Here is a 21952-nt window from a genome sequence, read left to right on the forward strand (position 1 = left end):
GTTAATAAAACAACAAAACACAAAGAGAAGAATCACTCACTGGGCTTGACTGAAAATTTTTAATACAATTGCTTTAATAGGAATCAATATATATAGTGTTTTATTTTCACATTTTGTTAATTCAATTTCTTGCATGCTCCTGCTAAATACACCTATTGTATCTGAAAATAAAAACACTGCTTGTTTTATTTGAGTATTTGTAATGTGTATCTTTCTTCTCATTTTTAATAACAGAGAAAGTAATGACAAAGGTCTTTAAGATCTTTGCCCACTTTGGCCTAAATATCCACCATTCTTTTCTATTTTTTATTTTGTTACTTTGAAAGGCTTTGTCTTTATAATGGGGAAATAGTTTGGCTGTAATGCACAAACAACTTGGAAAATAAAAAAACCAACATGACAAAGAAAACTGAAACTAAGACTAAAACTATTGTTAGTTTTTATTATCATGCTAATTTATTGAATTATTTAATAATTTGATTTTATAACCAGAGAGTGAACCGACTGCAGCATAAAGCTAAAAGCAGCTTAATGTCAGTGTAATCCACTAACTACACACATCTTTTAGTCAAGTAGCATATGGATGGTTGTCATTTAAATGTTTTAATATGACTGAATTTGTATTTGACATGATAATAATTCAATAAAAAACGCTTCAAGTTACTAATTATAATGCTTACATTTACTTCAAAAAGTTGTTCAAAAAGCAGTTACAGAAAATGAGCAAAAAACATGTACATTATCAAAAACATCTGACTTCAGTCTTGTGTGAGTTTATGCACAAAAACAGTCACATTATAATTAGTTAATTTGTCTAAACTGCTATGATGAATAAATCACTTATAATTGAATCGCACGTACATATGCATTTTTATGATGAGAATTTGCAGTAGAGCAGAATTCAGTGAGAGTCAGCTCAACAAAACTGCAGACTCTGATTGGCTCTGCATTCAGAAACTCAGTGGAAGTGTGTGTGATTGGTTATAATGTACAACACTGTAAAACATGTTAAAAGAAATATGATGAAACAAATAAGCCCTAATATTAAAAAGAAATATGGAAAATAAAAAAGAAAAATAAGTTCTAATAGTAATAACTAATAATGGTCTTGATATCATCAAAGGCATCACACACACACTTTTAACTGTTCATTTGTGTCTGCAGGTGTGTTTGGTGATGAAGTGAAGTCAGTGATGGAGGGAGATCGTGTCACTCTAAACACTGATGTTACCAAAGGACCAAATGACATCGTGTGGTGGTACTTTAATAACACTCTCATAGCTGTGATCGATGGTATTCGTTGTCTCTATAATGGTGTTGTAGATCCCAACAAGACCTGTTTGTATGAAGCTGTTCAGATCCCAACAAGACCTGTTTGTATGAAGCTGTTTGCACACGCTGGACGTTATGAAGCAGAGATCTACAGAAGTGAGATGTCAGGCAAAACTAAAAAGGTGAACGGAGACCGCAAGTGTGACAGCACAAAAATCATCACAAAAAGAAGCAACATTGGTGAAACCATAAAAACAATCAGTCTGACTGTCAGTGGTGAGTCATTTAATTTCATTTACCCTGAAATAATTACATTTTCATTTTGGACACTTTGAACAGTGATCTTCAGACCTGTTTATTGTCTTTTCTTGTATGTTAATGAGTTTTGTTGCAGTTCGGTTATTTAAGACCCCTTTTTTTGAATACTAACAGTCGTAATTATAAATGTCACTCTGACTGGTGATTGGTGTGTTTCTTTGACTTGAACAGCTGATAATAGTAGTTGTGATGCAGCAGAGAGTTTGTTCACTGTTTGTACAGGTTTTCCTGCAGCTGAAATGAACAGAACTGCTATAATAACTTACTGCTCCAATATCAAGTTTTGTGTTCTTTTTGTATTTTTATTTTTATTCTCTTGTGTTTTGCCAGCCTCAAAAGCTGATAAAAACAGGAAAGAACACCAAAATGCAAACAAAGCATATTAAAGTTTAATGATAAAAATAAATTGTTCTGATGGGGGCTCCCCCCCCCAAAAAAAAAATGCTAAAGGAAATGATGAAACTGAAGAAAGTTTTACATTAAAATAAATTATAATGGACTTCAAAAAGAGGCTTAATAAACAGTACTTACAGAACCGTGTTCAATCTGGGAATACACAGATAAAAAGATTCATTTTCAATCAGGACTTTAATAATATACACATAATTTAATTCAGAGAAATAACTGACTATATACAGTACGGATTTAAAGGCATAAAGCTTTATTTCCAAGACAGTAGCCTAAGTTAAGCTTTTCATTTCATTATAGAGCAACATTAACAACATAAGTGTGTATTATTCATTGTAATATATTTGAAATCCATTTCTGATATTAATACATTCATGTTTAATAATTCCTGAATAATTTTGTTCATAAAGAAATAATCTATATTTTGTGTTGGATCAGTTTACCTGTCATCAGTGCGCAGCGGACACACACCCACCTAAACGGTTTAAATAAATCACTTATCTTGCCAAAAATACCATAAACACGGTAAGGCAAGGCAAAGGCAAGTTTATTTATATAGCACATTTCGTACACAATGGTAAGTCAAAGTGCTTTACATAAAAGAAGGTAAAATAATCATGAAGAAAAATAATAACAAAATTAAACAAGCAATTTTAAAAACATAAAACAAGCAATTTTAAAACATTGGAAATGATTTAAAAATTGACTTATTTAAAATGAATTTAAAACAGTTAAAAATAGAAAATGAGTTCACATAGAATACAGTGAATATGTAAAATACAGTGCAATCAGTTCGGAACATCGCACAGTGCTCATTCACTAAATCCCAGCTAAACAGATGAGTTTTGAGTCTAGATTTAAATGTGACTAATTTTTAGCACATCTGATCTCTTCTGGAAGCTGATTCCAACTGCGGCCGGCATAGTACTAAAGGCGGACTCCCCTTGTTTTGTGTGAACCCTTGGTATTTCTTACTGCAGATAACATCTGAAGTAAATATTAATTTACATACACATAACATAAAAGAACTAGTCCCGTTTGACTGATTTTAGGTCAGCGATTTGAATGTGACTCAATGGTGCTCTCTGCCGGTAGGATTAGAAAGATGGCGGACTCGAACACTTCCGGTGGCTTCACCGCCTGCTGGCAGTTTAGAACGCGATGGGTTTTATACAAATGTAGTCTTTCAAGCATGTGCGCACAAAACACACACAAAATATTTGTGGTGATATTATTTTGTCATCTGTTGTTTTTATATTATTATATATTATGAGTATTAGTGGTGTGCAATAGATATATATCGTCTATGATAATATCATAATTGCTGTCTTAACAATAAAAAAAAATGACATTATGGAACAAGGTTATTTTCATAAACAAACTGTGAAACTAAGACTAAAACGGTTTAAAAATCATTTTTCGTAAACTGAAATAAAATAAAAATGTCAAAATAAATGAAAACTAACGAAACTAACAACAGTAACTGAAAAACTAACTAAAATAAAACAAATAATTAGCAAAAAATAAATAATCGTGGTTCGTGATTTTAATATGCTCTCATTCTGTGCCAGAAAATCTGACCTGTGGTTTTTAGGGAATACCTGAGATGGCGCTTCATGCACGTGAGCTGAGTCATAAGTGGCTATTCTATTCACAGAGGAATGCCTTTCTGCATTTAAAAAACAAGACCAGGAGATTTGATCAGAAAAACAACTATAAAATATGAAATGGGAAATAATAATAGTGCAAACCCTACAGCGCACGGACGTTTATAAGCGTGCTTGACGTGCGAGAACAACATGAGAGTGAGTTAACTATTTTTTGTGGATGAGCTGACTTTAGTGAAAGTCATTTTGTCACGCTTTACGATTACTATGGCAACGTCCGTCTACACTGCAGGCTGAAACGACCCAATTCCGTTTTTTTTTTTGCCCCTATGCGACCTGTATCTGATCTTTTTCATGACAGTCTGAACGACACAGATCCGATCTTTTCAAATGTGACCCAGGCCACTGGATATGTGGTCCTGAATCCGATACGTATCCGATCTTTTGAAATGCGACCCTCCGTCTGAAGGTCTGAACGGGCCAGGCCACATGTATCCGACCCGTACGTCATTGATACGCTACAAACGTCATAATTCTGCGTTGAAGTAGGCGGGAACGAGAAGATAGAAGCCACTCACATCAGTATCCCAACACTCCTGGCTGCGACTCCGCACCCACACGTTTTCTCTGTACCGACGTTGCTAACACTGCTCCACAAACGCCATGGCCAAAACCCTTGCTCTCCTCCTCCTTTTTAATTTTCTTCTTAAAACGAGAAGATTGTAATTGTGTGCTGTCTCCGTTGGGAAAATAACTTTAATATTGCAAAAAGAGCTCCGCTGTTGCCTACACTGTTTTTGACATCCATGTTTTAACGTTAGCTACTTCCGCAAACAACGAGTGACGTCGTTGGCCGTTGAGTACTCTTCTGCGCATGCGGGTGGGTAACTTCTGGGTCATTTCACGTTCACACAGGAGATCACAAAAGGTCGCATTTAATTGAAAATGTTAACGGGCCTTGCAAAAAAAAATCGAATTTTTTAAAAAAAAATCGGAATTGAGCATTAAGCCCTGCAGTGTGAACGTAGCCTATGACACGTACTGTACAAAACGCATCCAAACTGAGGGAAAGCGGCGGCGACACAGTGTTTTTCACCGCTTGCCATGTCCTCTGTAAAAGGTGCTTTTATGGGATTGATTTCGTTGCTCTTCTGAAGCGTGTGCGCGCTGGAGCGGCTTGTCAAAGTTAAGTGCAAACATCATTTAAATCACGCATATCTCATTTAGTTTTGAGAAGTATGAGGTTTCAAAGCATTTTAGACTGTTTCTTCTTATTGTGTACGTTCATAGAGGGAGAGACGAGACATACAGTAGTGTGCACAGGTGGCTCGTCTGTGCAAATGATCCAACAAATGAATGCATTGAAAACACAGATGGAAAAAAATAAAGTATACAGAGTTTCAATGACGATTACAAAGAACAGGTTTTCTCAAATCCAGCGCTAGAGGGGCCATTGTCCTGCAGAATAAAAACTCAACTGCCGTGTAGCTTGTTGTTTGTAAACCATTGGCATGTTTAACAAGATTACATCTTTAATATGAACGAATACGAACATAAATATAAATTAATACATTTTATACATATAAGCTGCATATTTTTGGTTTTTGTTAATTTTGTGATAATTATTTTAGTTTCATTATTAAGAGGTTTTACACAAGAGGTAACTGTAAACTGTGCAAACATTTCAACTTTGCTAAAATTAAATGTCTTGCTTTTGGTCTACACTGGAAGTGTTCCAATAACTCTGCTAAACTATAAATACTAAAACTGAAACTAAAATATATAAAAACTAAATAGAAATGTGTTCACAAAAAAAAAAACTAAACTAAAACTAACAAAACCATTATGAAACTAACTAAAACTAAACTGAAATTATAGGAAATTTGAAAACGATATTAAATCAAAACAAATTAAAAATGTCAGAACTATGATATAGTTGTTATGGAGTAATCAAACCAAACACACACCCAGAGAGTGCACATTGCGTGATGAAGGTTAGACTGCTGTGTATGTGATTTAGAGTTCAAGCTTTCACTGCATGATTTAATTTATAAATGTACATTAAGAATTAATCCCCAGATTTCAAGATATGAGCGTAAAAAATGATGTGTACTTTGTCTTTTATATAATGTGCAAAACACCTAAAAAGAATATGATGGAACAAATAAGTCGTAATATTAATTAGATAATACTAGCATAATAATAATGGTCTTGATATCATCAAAGGCATCAGTCAAAGGTGATATCTCTGACTATCAGCGATACATAATACAATACAATAATCGTCTATCAGCACAACTCTACCCTCCAGTTTTAATGGATTTTTATACATTTGGTCCCCCACAATATATTGGCAGGTACAGATTCACACACACACACACACACACACACACACCACACTTTTAACTGTTCATTTGTGTCTGCAGGTGTGTTTGGTGATGAAGTGAAGTCAGTGATGGAGGGAGATTCTGTCATTCTAAACTCTGGTGTTACCAAAGGACCAAATGACATGGTGTGGTGGTACTTTAATAACACTCTCATAGCTGTGATCGATGGTATTTATTGTTTATATGATGGTGAAGATGGGAAATTCAGAGACAAACTGATGGGGGACCGCAAGACTGGATCTCTGATCATCACAAACATCACAGTTGCACACGCTGGACGTTATGAAGCAGAGCTCAAAAGAGAAGACCTTGTCAGGCAAAACTATAAAGTTGAACAGAACCACCAAGTGTGAGAGCGCAAGAATTTACAAAAAAAAAAGTAACCCTGAAGAAATCGTAAAAACAATCAGTCTGACTGTCAGTGGTGAGTAATTTAATGTCATTTACCCTGAAATAATTACATTTCATTTTGGACACTTTGAACAGTGATCTTCAGACCTGTTTATTGTCCTTTTCTTGTATGTTAATGATTTGTTTCAGTTCAGTTATTTAAGACCCTTTTTTGAATACTTAACAGTCTTAATTATAAATGATCACTCTGACTGGTGATGTGTTTCTTTGACTTGAACAGCTGATAATAGTAGTGTGGATGCAGCAGAGAGTTTGTTCACTGTTTGTACAGGTTTTCCTGCAGCTGAAATGAACAGAACTGCTATAATAACTTACTGCTCCAATATCAAGTTTTGTGTTCTTTTTGTATTTTATTTTTATTCTCTTGTGTTTTTCCCAGCCTCAAAAGCTGATAAAAACAGGAAAGAACACCAAAATGCAAACAAAGCATATTAAAGTTTAATGATAAAAATAAATTGTTCTGATGGGGGCTTTTTCCTCATATTTCTGTTTCATTCAGGTGTGTCAGCAATATTTTTATATTATAGATTTAATTAACCAAAGCAAGTTTATTTATAAAGCACATTTATTATACACGGAAATTCAAACGGCTTTGTATAATATTTTTTTTAAATTTTAATCAAAATAGGTTGATGAAAAAAATGCTAAAGGAAATGATGAAACTGAAGAAAGTTTTACATTAAAATAAATATAATGGACTTAAAAGAGGCTTAAATAAACAGTACATTACAGAAAACCGTGTTCAATCTGGGAATACACAGATAAAAAGATTCATTTTCAATCAGGACTTTAATAATATACACATAATTAATTCAGAGAAATAACTGACTATATACAGTACGGATTTAAAGACAGAAAAGCTTTATTTCCAAGACAGTAGCCTAAGTTAAGCTTCTCATTTCATTATAGAGCAACATTAACAACATAAGTGTATTATTCATTGTAATATTCAAATCCATTTTTGATCCTAATACGTTCATGTTTAATAATTCCTGAATAATTATGTTTATAAAGAATAGGCTATATTTTGTGTTGGATCGTTCCCTGTGTCCTCAGTGTGCAGCAGATACACCCACCTAAACGGTTTAAATATATCGCTTATATGCCCCAAAAGAAAAACAACAGTTAAATATAATACAGCAAACAGCACATATCCATTATTTTAACCATGTTTCATCTGAGGTGCAAAATTATACGGAATTACAGAGTTTATTATATACGCTCATAATGGAAGCGACACGCGCTCGGTTTTTTTCAGGCGCGTCCGCATCTAGTTTAAAAACATCTCAACTTTTTTCAGAATGACGCAAGAGCACCAGAACCAACTCAATCAGCTTCCTGAAATAATTACATTTTCATTTTGGACACTGAACCTCTGTTTGAACTGCTGTTTATTGTCTTTTCTTGTATGTTATTGTTCATCTACATAATCCATTTTACTGCTGGTTTCTTCCAAAAGAAAATAATGTAAAGAGAAATCAGTTTTCATTGCCAATGCTGTTAGTTAATTGCAACATTAAATAAAAAATAAATGCTTTTTTTTAATTATTGTTTTTAATTGGTCAAGATTAAGATGTCTCCCTTTTGATCATAATGAGGACAAATGTTCTGTGAATACTTCATACAATACTATTTTAAATATAATATAAATAATTGGTTCATTTAAGACCCTTTCTGAATGCATAACAGCCTTTATTATAAAAAGCTCACTCTGACTAGAGGTGTGTTTTCTTCTTCATCTTTATCAGCTGATACACTGCAGGAAGTTTATTTCCTGTTTCTACATAAATGACTTTTTTTTCTTTTCTATCATTTCTATCCTTTTTACATAAATGACTTTTTTCTTTTCATTTTTATTTTCTTGTGTTTTCCATCTTTAGATTCTGGCAAAAACAAGAATGAAACCCAAAAAGATCCACAGGACAAAGAGAAGAAGATAATGTATGTGTCATCATTTTCTTTGTCAAATTACACAAAAAGTATATTACAATGTAATCATAAATGTAGATTGTTCTGAAGGGGTGTTTTGCCCTGTACTTCTGTCAGTCATGTTCAGGTGTGTCAGCAACTGAATGTTACTGTTATTATTATTCATAAATTGAATTAGTCACCACTTGATAAGCTACTACTAAATAGTGTAGAAACTTACTTTTCTGTAAAGTTGCTTTGCAGTGATTTGTATCGTTTAAAAAGCACTGTACAGATAAACTTGAATTAAACTGAATTAGCAAAGCAAGTTGGTAATTTTAAAGTGCTCTGCATAAAAGTAATTTTTTTAAAATTGTAATCAAAAATAGGTTAATGCTAAAAAAACACTAAAAAGGAAATATTTAAGAAAAAAATACTATGAATCGAAGAAAGTTTTTACATTAAAATGAATGTGAGGGACCTAAAAGGACAAGAGGCTTAATATAAACACTGAAGTACAGAAAACCGTGCTCAATCAGGGAATACACAGATAAAAAAGATGTGTTTTCAGTCTGGATCTATGAGGAGCTACTTAGAGGCACATCTGAGGTCTTCTGGAAGCTGATTCATCTCATCATGTTTTTTAAATGAACTAGATGTTAATAACTGGTTTGAGCTTTGTGATCTGAGAGCTCTGTTTGTTTTTAAAACCATCAATAATATGAAATAATCTCTGTATGTTAATAGATAAATATGTTTTTGAATCTACACACACGGGCCCTGTAAAGGTGTCCAGAGAATATACTATACAGTGAATATGGCATAAACCACACTGGTCAGATTTCCTCACACTAATGATGTCTGTCTTTATCTCTTCCAGGTCCAGGTTCAGGTCTGTCTCCAGCTGCTGTAGCAGGAATTGTAGTTGGTGTTGTTTGGTGTTGGTGTTCTGCTGTGGGCTGCAGCTGTTGTTGTTGTTGTTTGGTGGTGGTGGTGTGATGATCTGTCCCTCCAGAAATGGCAAGTATCAGCTACAAATACTGTAATGAGAGAAACCTTTTTTCATTTTCCAAAATTTGTTTTTAATTGTGTGATGATTTTTCAAAACAGACAAACAAGTGCTAGTACAAGTGTCTGAGGATGAGGTAAGATACTGCACTACTGGAGTGTGTCTTTAGATCTGTGTTTGATTTCACCTGCACTGACAAAATCATCTCGATAAGAAAACACATTTCAAACAGTTTAATTCTCTGATTGATGACAGATTGTGCTGAAAATGGCTGTAAATGACATTCTTAATTTCTCTCTCTTTACTTTCTGTCAGTCTTTCTTACCGGCACAGAATGGAGAGGTCTAATGATCAGAGAGGATCGCAACAGCTTGGGCCAAAAAACAAGCTCTTCTGAAAATATGTAATAGCAAAATGAGATTGTGTTTTGAGCTGAAACACTGAAATGCTCTGCAGGTCACACACCCGGAGCAGAGGGCAGCCATTTATGCTGCGGCGCCCGGGGAGCAGTGTGGGGGTTCGATGCCTTGCTCAAGGGCACCTCAGTCATGGTATTGAAGGTGACGAGAGAACTGTACATGCCCCCCACCCACATTCCTGCCGACCCGAGACTCGAACTCACAACCCTTCGATTGGAGTCCAACTCTCTAACCATTAAGGAAGGAAATAGCTAAAGAGACAATTTAACAGAAACAAAGAATCAGTTGAGCTCGCTGATGCAGATGAGGAAAGCTACTGTTGTAGATTCTGGAAGTTCAAATCTTCATTTCTGTATAAGAAAAAGGACTTTTGATGATTCTGTATGTAAACTTGTACAAGTGAAGTGAAGTTTATTTGTTGTATTTTTTTCCACTTCAGACTAAAGTGTGTACTGCTGTGATTCATATTTGAGATTTTAGTAAAATCTGATAGAAAAAAAATAAACAGGAAATATACTTCCAGAACTAAGGCTACTGAAACTATTGTCTCTATTGCACTTGTATTGTCTTAAATAAACTTATTTAAAACATTGCGACTACCCACCTCTCTTTCTGGTGAGGACTTTTAAGAGTACAAGTATTTATGCAATGAATATGAAAGAAATCTATTTCAATTAATCATAAAATGGCCCTGATGTGTCACTAGACATTAAGAAATCATGTTCATTTCAAATACTTATATCACTGACAACAGTAGTCCGGCCAGGATATTGTCATTTAAAAAGTGGACTTGCAGCCCTCAACTGATGTTGATGCTGTCATTTTGTGTTTTGGCCTGACGCGCCTCCCTCCACCTATCTACCAATCACGAAGTCAGTAGTGTTTCGGGCTTCCGTGTTGCCAGCTTTGCTGTAACCTACCCTAACTCCAGTCGGATAAAAATGTCTAATGTTACTAAATAAAAAAGACCTATGGGTTATAATTCAGGAAAATTCGTCGTGACACAAAGTCCCGAAAGTAAAACCAGAATTTGTATTGGAGATGCTTTTGAAAGATGTAGAAGGCTGAAAACGGAGAAGAATTTGAACACAGACGCCAACGTTGCTAATTTTCTCCTGGACAGGTAAGATTCATCTATGCTTGGCAACTTGTACTTGATGTCAATGGACATTTCATATATTCATGAACAGTCGACAAAGTTATGCATGTTTGTGCAAAGTAACATAACGTTAGCAATGCATTACAGGATGGCCGTTTCTTCTCTGTCATTATGCTGAGACGCTGAGGAAAACACACATTAGCACCGCCCATTATGACAATTTAAAACGTAATAATTGAGACAGTAGCCTAGACTAACAGTTACCGTTCTGTCTGTCACGTACGAGCATAAATCTTTACGTTATAACTGTCACATACGAGCATAAATCTTTACGATTTATACTGTCACATACGAGCATAAATCTTTACGATAATATTTAAACTAATGACAATTAGTACATTTTTTAAATACATAATTACTTATCAAAATATCTCTCATGAAGCCTAAACCAAATTACTTACATGTGTACGTCTGTTCGTCATCTGGCAACCTCGAGTCAGGGGGTAGGGGGAGGGGATACAACGCTCTACAGTAGTTTTTATAGTGATTGCAGTACCAGTTTAGGCCACAATCCTACATACGGCTCCTTTATATAAAATAAAAACAACAACAACGATTTGCCACTGGGGTGCGATGTGATGTCCTCCAGAGCCATTTTTTATGGTTTTGTTTTCTGATCATAAAAAAAAACAATAATATTACTTTAAAGTCTCTTAATTGGCCTGTACAGCTGAGCCATTTATAGAACAGACAAAACCCTCAAGTTGATAAAAGGATGTATATTATAAATACACTTAAATAATTAATTAGATGATTAGTTAAGCATTTTTATAGATTATACTCATAATCACTAAAAAACCTTTGTAATGGGTTTGTAAAAAAAATTTTATGCATATCTTTGCGGTGTTTTTTGTTGCATTTACACTGTTCCGACCAGGAGTCACCCTGCGTCGCGTTTCGAAACAGTGAATCATTTTGCGCAGCATTTGGTTCAATTGATTCGAATCTTTTTAAAGCTTCGTTTCCCCCATCACCACATGATTGTACCGACAGAGAACTGTTTGCTGAAAATCACGGGAAGCCTATCGGGTTATTGCCAACGTAGGCTAAACAAATGCAGTATTATAATCTGAAATGGCTGACTACTGTAAAGAAAATTTCTTTCACGGCTCAGCATTTTTGAGAGGAACACAACTTGACAACTCACACTAGCCAAACAAAAAACATGACATAACCACCGCACTCTATTGCCCCCTAAGGGATAAGTGACACCTAACATGTAACAACAATAAACAGTTTATACCAAACACACTGTCAAAAGTAAAGACCCTGTATGAAATTAAATAGGCAGATAGTGCCTACTTGAAAGTCTATGACTGGATGATTAATGCTGCTTTTGATAGGCTATGTCTTCTCTATATGTTACTTTTTAACCTATTTATTCAAGTGTATAACTTTTAAAGTCTTAAACAATCCTGTCAGAAGATGTATCATGGCTATTCCAGGATGGCACAACCAAGATTCATCAAGACTCAAACTGTGAAAGAGTGGTACATAAAGAATAAAGAAATTGACTTGTCACAGGTTTACATGATTCAGCCTCCTATCTCCTGCTGATTACATTGCACTTATCATGATTGTTTTATGTGGGGACACCATTTATGCTTGAAAACCTGGGACCAAAATTGGGTTTTAGGAACATAAATAAAATCTGCGTATAGGCACTTTGACAAAAAGAATCAATGTTCGTAAATGCACAAAGCAGTTTGTTCTGTGAACAGCTTGTTTTGTGAGTCAAAATGAAACCTGCTGAGGTTTGACGACTTTACATGTGCACAGAATAGAGGTGTGCTCTGTAGGTCCATACAGAAAACCATAATAAAAGCATAAAGAAAAGAGAAAAAAAAACGCTACCATTAGGACATGGTGCTGATGACATGTACTCGGTATAAGTGTTGAATGACATACAGTACCATATTAATATAAAACTTCATATGGCAAAATAGTGTACAGTCTCAGAAAAAAAAGTACAAAAGCTGTCAGTGGGACGGTAACCTTTTCAAAAGTGGCACCATTTTTTTACCTAAACCGTCCATATTGGTACCTTAAAGGTACATATTAATACCTAAAAGGTACAAAAGTGTACCTTTGTGACCGCTTTTGTACCCTTTTTTTCTGAGAGTTTTAAATTACAAATTATTATTAATATTATTATTTTAAGTTTCCAGTTTGGAGATTATCCTAATGTGAGCATGTATTCTTAGACTTAATATATCAAAAGTCTAGTCCAAACAATGTTTTGTCCATGCTGTACAGCATCCTCTCACAAGCTGTGACAACACAGATGTATTGGTAAAAAGAAAAGTAACAGCTGCAAAGCACACAAAAGGCAGACACAGTCCCTCACTAGAGTCTCAGACAGTTTTAATCTCGAACAGACTAGATTTTTCTCTATACAGATTTACTCTAAAACCACAGACGAGGTTCAACATTGCAGATTTCTTTAGTGATACTATTTTCAGACCCTGATCTGTTGAAGAAAATGTGTTCACTCGTTTTGTTTTTTTGCTCTTTGTGCTTTTGGCATCTGGCTGGGTAAGTTAAAGACATGCTGTTCCAGTTCTAGCAGATTTATGTATATCACGGTGAAAATCCAGCATTCAGGTCTGTGATCTTGCGTAAAGAGTTAGGACATTTAAATTCTTAAAGTTTGTGTTCATTTCAAAATGAAAACTTATTTTACTTTAACAACACATTCATTGTGCCAAACTGTCTCTGTTTTCCAGTGTTTTTTGATGCTGTGCAGATGATATCCTTGATGGATGGACATTCTTTTACGTTACAAACTAATACTGAAATACAGAAAGAGGATCTTCTAATGTGGAAGTTTTGGAGCTGAAAAGTCTTTGATTGCTGAAAATCAATGCAGAGGCGGGAAGCTTCAACACATATGATGTTCCTGATGGGAGATTCAGAGACAAGACTGGAACTAGACAAAAAGACTGGATCTCTGACCATCACAACACCACAACTGAACACGCTGGACTCTATCTGATAACCATCAGTGGCAAAACAGTGACTGAATACAGATTCAATGTTACTGTCTATGGTGAGTAGAGAATTAACGTATGACTCACCTGAGTACATATTGTGGGATATTTATTTCTAATACTGCAAACTAACAAAATGATTGATAATTTTGAGATAGCAGATCAGCCCATTGAGCCTGTTCATTTTACAGCTGTATTATAGTGTGTTTTACCTCACACTATACTCAAGGCCAATTCACACTGCATTGGCCTATATTGACCAAAGCGGGCAATACATTTAACACATCAAACAAGAAGTGCCGACCAACACTAACAGATGCTAAAAGAATACACTGCTGCAACAAAACGTCTCAGTTTACTTATGTAACCATGCTTCCCTGAGTAAGGGAATGAGACACTGCGTCCTCTAGGGGTCGCTAGAGGATGCAGGTTCGAAGTTCCCTTGAAAGGGAAGTCTCAGGTTTACTTTATGTAACCATGGTTCCCTGAGTGGGGATGAGACACTGCGCCCTCTAGCGACCCTTAGAGGATGCAGTTCAAAGTTCCCTTGAAAGGGAACCCAACAAACTGTCTGTTGGCATTGTTTGGCATTCACTGTTTTAATGTGACCCTATCTCAACTGTCACTTTGCTACACCAGTGTTTCTTAACTCCAGGCCTCGTGAACCCTCGTGCACATTTTGTCTTCCTTATTTAAAACACCTGATTTTAGATCGTCAGGAGAGATGGACATGAACTCCATGAATGTGCAGAGCAGTGGAGTTGAGACCCCACTGCTGACTCAAAATTTAAAAGCATTAATTCTATTAACTCTTTAATGTTATTGAATCTTATTAATCTTATTTCTTTAACACTTTGAGTCTCAAACTGGTTCGGTATATGGATTCTCATACTCACAAACTTCGTCAGTCTTGGACATTAGACAGAGGCAAAACTGAATAATATTCTAGAAGGCCCGTGCCATACTTTGCTCATTCTAGTATACCTTTTTTAGTCCCCATAAGACCACATCTAACCAGAACGTCATGACCATTTATCATAGAACCAAGCTGACTAACATAACTTCCTCTAGTAACTTTATATAATCATGCTGTGACCTTTCTCACATATATTCATAAGAATAATATTATAAGAGGTTGAAGCTGACCCGAATTTAGGTTGGTCAACTACACACTGTTTTTAAATGGAAAACCCATTATAGCCTCTACTACTGATGCCAGTCTGTCAGAGCTCTAAAACATAATTCTAGACTAGCCCCGTTACTAACCTAGCGGTGTTATGGATTTAACATAATCTATTAGAGTCAATAATTTCAGAGTAAAACTGAATCAATTCAAATGTGACAATTTATTATCAGTCAGGTAAATATCTATTATGCCAATTTACACGCCAATCCGATAAATCAAATCAAATAAAATTCAAGACATAAACTTCTCAAAGATAAAAGCTTAAGAGTAAAAATGCATACGGCCCGACTTCAGGAAAATACATATGGGAGTGATGGACACACTCCACGCTACGGGCTCATATGGCTCTGATCTTCTTGCAACATCTCCTTAAGTACTCAGACCAAGGACAACAATTCAAATTTGTATCGATCAAGTAGAGTTTTACACCTTTGGGGAACTGAGGGTAATTTGCCGCATGAACACCCTCTACAGTAATTAACTTATGTCTAATCTCTTAGAGCAGGGATCCTCAAATCTGGACCTCGAGATCACCACTTTCCTGCAGAGTTTAGCTCTAACCCTAATCACACACCCCTAACCCCCACAGAACGTTCCTAAGCAATGCTATTAGATCATCCAAATGCAATCAATGTCTTTTGGGATCATTAGAAAATCACAGGCAGGTGACTTTGATCAGGGTTATAGCTAAACTCTGCAGCGCATCGACCTCCAGGGCAAGATTTGAGGAAGGGGGTCTTAGAGTCTGTATTACCCTTAAGTCTACTTCTTGTAAGGATTTGAGACCATTGTACTAGTCAAAACTGAGACAATTCAAATGACACCAAACATAACTGTGAATATCTCTTCGCATTCATGTAGAAAAAAATATCATACTATTGACCATTCTGAGTGAGCTGGTGATGGGGAAGGAAGTTTCCATTTTCTGTCTTGTTTTCTCCTTGCAGACGGATGTCTTCTGCGTGTGATTCTACTGAAGTTGAGATCCGATTGGCTCTCTCTGCTCTGGTGGGTCTGGCTACTGTTGTTGTGCTGGTTTATGATATCAGGACCAGAAGAAGCAGACATCATTCAAATAACCGTGAATAGCGAGATATTCAGACAAACAGCAGAAGGACTGGAGTCCATGCAGCTTTCATTTTCCAAGGACCGCCCAGGATCCGGCCATCCGTCCTGACTATAAAGTGACCAATCACAGTTCATTCTGCTCAGACGCATGTGAAATGTGAAAATGTAAAGTCAGTGTTTTTCTACGATAACACGCACTGGCAAAGTACAACTCTCTGACATTATATTTTAAAGAGTTTATGCCTCGAACTTCACATACTTTTAAAAAAAACAGCCATTTCCAGCATTTAGTTAATCCTGCTAAGCACTCATTGTCACAGTTATGAACGCGAGAGCTTTCTTCTTCCATAAAGTGGATGGTTTGGTGTCACGATGGCTTTGTTTCCAGGCAGATTGTAAAAGAAGGCGACATGCTCCCAAAAATCCTGTAGTATTCAACCAGTCAGATGACGACTTCGAAACTTCGAAACTGAAGTGTTTCCAGTTGTTTGCCATATCACTTGGATATTCAGAGAACAGTTTGTGGGTGTGACATCTGTGGCTATCCTTCATTAAGATCTATTTATATGGAGTGCTCTGCAGTTTTAAATGCCAGTTTCCAGTGCATTGTGTTGATTGTTTATACAGTATTGTACAGTATGTATAATAAGTTGTGCAACTGAATACTTGAATTTGGGGTTTAAATGCATACTGAAATAATAAAAAACAGACAAGAAATACAACCTGAAACACAAACACACACATACACACAAATTTCTGTGTTAAATGTTTTAAAGCCAACAAAGTGTTCAAGGGGAACGTTGCCTAAGTGCCCGGCCTAGGGCTTTTACACTTTATCACTATACACTAATCAGTTTAGCACTGATTACAGCTAAAACTAGTAAAATGTACTTTGAGAAATGAACAATGTAATATAAGCACACTCTATAAAATGCTGGGTTAAATACAAAAGGTAAAATATGGACAACCCAGCGATTGGGTTCTTTTGACCCAGTGGTTGGGTTAAATGTTTAATTTAACCTTCTGGGTAGTAACCCAAATGCTCGGATTAAAAAAACACCCAGCTTCGTGTGGGGGTTTGTCCACATTTTACTGAACACTGGGCGTGTATTTAACGTCTTGGGTGTGTATTATAAATTATTTTTATAATCCCAATAAATCATAAACAGTCTCTCTGAACACAATTCCAGATTCCTCCCTACATACACATCATCATAGGGAGAAATGATGATGCCTAGCTCAAGGGTCTCACCTCAGTCGTGGTTTTAAGGGTAGAAGAGAGCGCTACACATTTACTTCTCCCAGCGACAATCCCTGCCAGACCTGAGACCTCAACCTCCAACCTTTGTGTTAAAAGTCTGACTCTCTAACCCAGGGGTGTCAAACTCAATTTCTGGAGGGCCAGAGCCATGCTGAGTTTAGATTCACAAACCCTAATTAAACAACACCTGATCCCAACTAATCTTAAGAACCTTCAGGCTTATGTGAAAGCTACATGGTATTTGTGCCTGCAGCACCCAGGCAAGGCTGGAACAATACTCTGCAGAGCTCCGGCCCTCCAGGAGTTGAGTTTGACACCTCTGCTCTAATCATGACTGGTTACCATACTACAAGAACCGTGATTTTTTTGTTTTATTTATATTATTTCATCTATTTTTATTTATTTTTTTATAATAACTGGCATGGTGCCCTGCCTGGGAGTTGGTCCCTTACGCTGCGTATAGGAAGCGCCAGTCCCTCATTACCTTTTATTCTCTGTGTGATGCATGTATCCCAACAAACGCAGATGTAATCACCGTCAGAAACGAAACTACAACAGCATTTGACCGCTAGAGAGGAGTATGCATATTGTACCACGCCACCTGGTGTCTTAACCAGGAATTAGCCTAAATTAAAATAGAACTAGGAAAAATAAAGTGAATTTAAAATTAAAACATAAGGTTGATTTATCAGACATTTATTCCAAAATGGCACATTTATTCACATTGTTTGACTGGAAACTGTAAATGTTTTTGTAAAACACATTTATTGAAAGATCGGCTTCAAACAGAAGCTTATTTAGGCTAACCTCCCCTTCTGAAAATGAACCATGGGTTTTATTGTAGTAAAACATCCGAGGCTATATATATATATCTACTATATTATATATACACACACACACACACACACCATTTCCCACACACACACACACACACACATATCCACTATATATCCACTATACTATATATAGACTCTATATATATATTTATATATATATATCATATATATTCCCTATATATATATACATACAGTCCACCGGTCCAAAAGTTGGAAACATTACTACTTTTTATATGTTTCTCTGACCAAAGAACTCCGTTTCTTTGCTCATCATTAGCCTGCATTTATCAACAAATACAGAAAAAAAAATGTAAATATTTGTGATATATTTATTACAATTTAAAAATTACTTTTTTTAAACATTACTTATACACCTTTAACCATGTAGCTCATTCGCCTATTTCTCGTGATGCAACAGCTGAATTTTTAGGACCTCACATTATCACAATGATCCTTTAGAAAATACATTCTAATATGATGATTCAGTTATCAAAGTTTGAGAACAGTTCTGCTGCTTAATATTTTTTCAGTACAGTGTACATTCTTTTCTTAGGATACTTTGATGAACAAAAAAAAAAAAACAAGCAGCTATGTTTTAAAATATAAATATTTTGTAATAACAATTACTACACTACTGGTCAGTAATTTGGGGTCAGTAATTTTTTTTCTTTCTTTTTTTTAAATAAAATCAATACTATTTATTCAGCAAGGATGTGTTTATAATTGATTAAAAAGTGAGTAGTAAAGAAAATATATTATCTAGATATATATATTATTAGAATTTTTTTTTTTTAACTATAAATGCACAGTGCTTTGTTAACATTTTATTCATCAAACAATACGAGGACAGCAGAATTGTTTCATAACACTCACAATAAATTCAGAATATTAGACATGAATTCTAAATGATTCATTGTGATAGACGGGGCCCCGATGTACATGTGACACTGAAGACTGGAGTAAATTGATGCTGAAAAATTCAGCTTTGGCAATCACAGGAATAACATTGTTTTTTTAAAACAATACTATAGTCAAATAGAACAACATTATTTTAAGCTTGTAATAATATTATTATATATATATACTGATTATAAATATATATACTATCACTTATACTCCATTTATTTATTTTCTATTATATATATATATCATTATATGCATTTTTCCAGTCACAAGGTCCCAACAAATATTGCCGCCCCCTGGGTAAAATTTCTCACTGTCATCGTCGACAAAAACGGCTGCTGTGAAAATTCATCTGCCATTGTCTTTCATATATCTTTGGTTTTTATTTAAAATTACAAAAAACACAAATGTGTCCTTTCATTGGTATAATAATACATTTAAAATGGGGGGAAAATATCTTATTGAAAATAATTTGTTACTTTCTCTTAACTACACATTGGCCACAAAGTTACATGGACCCCTTTTAGTTCAGTACTTTTTGAAACCTCCATTGTGCCCCAACCCCGTTTCAACACGTAGTCTACATCATTTCTCTCCCTATAATTCCCTGATGAGGTTTCCGAGAAGATCAAATGACCAAAATGATCATGATGGCCCATTTCCTTCATCCAGATCTAATCACTCCCAGACCCTTATAGTCTTCCCAGTTTCTCCTCAGTTGGGAGCTCTCTCCTCCTTCACGTTCAATCACTCTCATTTTCCGTATTAGGGTTCAGGGTTCAAAGGACTGGATATGGCTGATAGCAAGGCAGAAGCTTGCGTTCTGCCTGAGGCCTCAGGACCCCATTCTGTGTTGGTTTTTGAGGTTTGTGTTTGGTCTTATTTGGTACGGTTAGAAGATTCAACACCCTGGCCAATATATAACCGACTTTCCTAAGAGATTAGTCACAGTCACTTACTGATTTTTTATCTGTTTGGTATTTGATACAATAAAAATTGCCCCATGTATCTAAACAAGATGTCCAGGACCTCCCTCCAGCAGAAACTATAGCCGCCCACCAACACACATAACAAAATACGAGTAATATTCATTTACATTACTATGGAGCTTTACTAAAATTTAACACGTTTTTCTCATTGTTGCTCTTTTCACTTTCTTTCTTTTTTTTATTCTTACTTGTACCATTTCCCAATATCTTGCTGCATTCGGTTACATATTTAAAAAAAAATCCATCGATATTGCCGCCAATAGATTGAGCTCCCCTGATGGTGCATATCACATATACATGACCCATGCACATTTATAAACCATTAGTGATTAGCCTGTTGAAGTCATGTTTTATAGCCCTGTTCTCCATCGGCAACTCTTCTCAATAAAATTTAAGACAAATAATTCCGAACGAGCAATGAATAAAATGCTATTATAATTTAACAGGACTTTTATGTACCACTATACATTTTATTTTTATACACATAATGATTACAAATGAAACCGGAACAGTATGAATCTGTGACATTATAAGCCCTACCACGCCCTCCCAGCCTAACGGCGTTTGATGTAATATTTCCCATACAATAAAAGTGCTTATCATTACTCCAGCACATATCACAAAGCCGCATTTTATCGCCCGTCAGAATAGCATGAAATATGTGTTTCGTTCACAAATAGACACTGCATGAGGTGCCCTTCTCACTGATGTTTTTGGGCTTTCTGGACTGCCGCCCCCCCTGTTCTCGTCCTTTCATCCCATCTGTAAGACACAACCTATGCACTATACAAGATATAAGACCTGAACACAGTACAATATCAAGCGTCACCGGTTATAGGCCTCCCTGTGATTGCAAACAGCAACCGAGCCCATGTTAACGCGATCAGAGCGTTCACACTGCACGCTTTTTGGTAAAAAGGACATAGAACGGATAGAAATACGTGCACAAAATAAATTTAATATCTAGCTACACATGAAGGCATAGAGAGGTTTGTGAGTCGCAACAGGCCGCAGTTTTGAGAGGAGACACGTTTTAATGCCAAGTGCGTGCAGAGCATTCTCTCCGCTTGACTCCCCGTCAGCAGAACGCGTGTATCTGAGCCACAGCACGTCTGGTTTTCGTGACAGAGCAAAAGATAATCTGAACTGATGCGAGCGGAGAGTTCGCGCCCTCCTCGTGCACTCTATTTAATGTGCTTTCGCGTTTACAGTTAATGCGCTCGTCGCTGCTCAGCTTCTGCACTACCGCTATCTGGAACACTACATATCTATACGCACTAGCAAACGCGACGTACGTGTGAACCTGTATAATGTATATAAACTAAAAATCTATTTCAACACAGCTGAGGGCACCCGCTACAATTAATGAGCTCTATAAACAATGTATGGCAAAAAAACGAAAAAAGTTCCTGGACACAGGATCTATTTATTTATATTTTTTTGACATTTTGTTACACCTTTTCTATAGTGATTATTTTTTGACTTATGTCATGTTCTAGAGACGTTTACTAACGTTTTTGCATAAGATCTAATTGGTTTTCTTTTGGAAATATGTGACAAATTCATCCTGAATGCACTTTTTGACTGTAAAGCATATCTGTGGTGTTCAAAATTGGAATTAAATCGAAATCGCAAAGTTGATCAAAGAATCGCGATAGGTTTTTATTTTTTTTTTATTATTTTTTTGTTGTCCTAGGCGTGCACAGTCCTAGTGGTTCGTCAATAATACATGGTAACACGTGTCTTGAGCTGGTCTGATACTAGTATTAACCCACATAGCGGGCAGGTGTAATTTTTTTGCAGTTTTAACGCGCAAACAGT

General features: G+C 35.8%; 2 long non-coding RNA genes across 2 annotated transcripts; both read left to right on the forward strand.

The window, feature by feature from the left end:
- Positions 1–1455: 1455 nt before the first annotated feature.
- Positions 1456–9244, forward strand: LOC122144867. The gene is made up of 3 exons (XR_006159884.1): positions 1456–1548; positions 8641–8643; positions 9192–9244. It is a non-coding gene; the product is annotated as an uncharacterized LOC122144867 (long non-coding RNA).
- A 177-nt stretch (positions 9245–9421) lies between these two features.
- On the forward strand, positions 9422–9697 carry LOC122144866. The gene is made up of 2 exons (XR_006159883.1): positions 9422–9456; positions 9636–9697. It is a non-coding gene; the product is annotated as an uncharacterized LOC122144866 (long non-coding RNA).
- Positions 9698–21952: the final 12255 nt, after the last annotated feature.

The sequence above is a fragment of the Cyprinus carpio genome, unplaced genomic scaffold (genome assembly GCF_018340385.1).
Source record: "Cyprinus carpio isolate SPL01 unplaced genomic scaffold, ASM1834038v1 S000006794, whole genome shotgun sequence".
Classification (NCBI taxonomy): domain Eukaryota; kingdom Metazoa; phylum Chordata; class Actinopteri; order Cypriniformes; family Cyprinidae; genus Cyprinus; species Cyprinus carpio.